Genomic DNA, 515 nt, shown 5'->3' with positions numbered 1-515 from the left:
CTCTTTCTCTCATTTCCTGTAGTTGGGTCTCACGCTGTTGTACTGTCTCTTAAGCTCTAGATGTAGTAGCTCTATCTTTCTTTTCCTGTAGTCAGGTCTCACGCTTTTGTACTGTCTCTGAAGTTCTTGATGTAGTAGCTCTATCACTGATATCCTGTAGTCAGGCCTCACGCTGTTGTACTGTCTCTGAGGCTCTAGATGTAGTAGCTCTATCTCTGATATCCTGTAGTCGGGCCTCATGCTGTTGTACTGTCTCTTAAGCTCTAGATGTAGTAGCTCTATATTTCATTTCCTGTAGTCGGGTCTCACTCTGTTGTACTGTCTCTGAAGCTCTAGATGTAGTAGCTGTTTCTCTCATTTCCTGTTGTCAGGTCTCACACTGTTGTACTGTCTACGAAGCTCTAGATGTAGTAGCTCTAGCTCTGATATCCTGTAGTCGGGCCTCATGCTGTTGTACTGTCTCTTAAGCTCTAGATGTAGTAGCTCTATCTTTCATTTCCTGTAGTCGGGTCTCA

Source organism: Pyxicephalus adspersus, chromosome 3 (genome assembly GCF_032062135.1).
Source record: "Pyxicephalus adspersus chromosome 3, UCB_Pads_2.0, whole genome shotgun sequence".
Lineage (NCBI taxonomy): Eukaryota > Metazoa > Chordata > Amphibia > Anura > Pyxicephalidae > Pyxicephalus > Pyxicephalus adspersus.
This window is presented reverse-complemented; position numbering follows the sequence as displayed.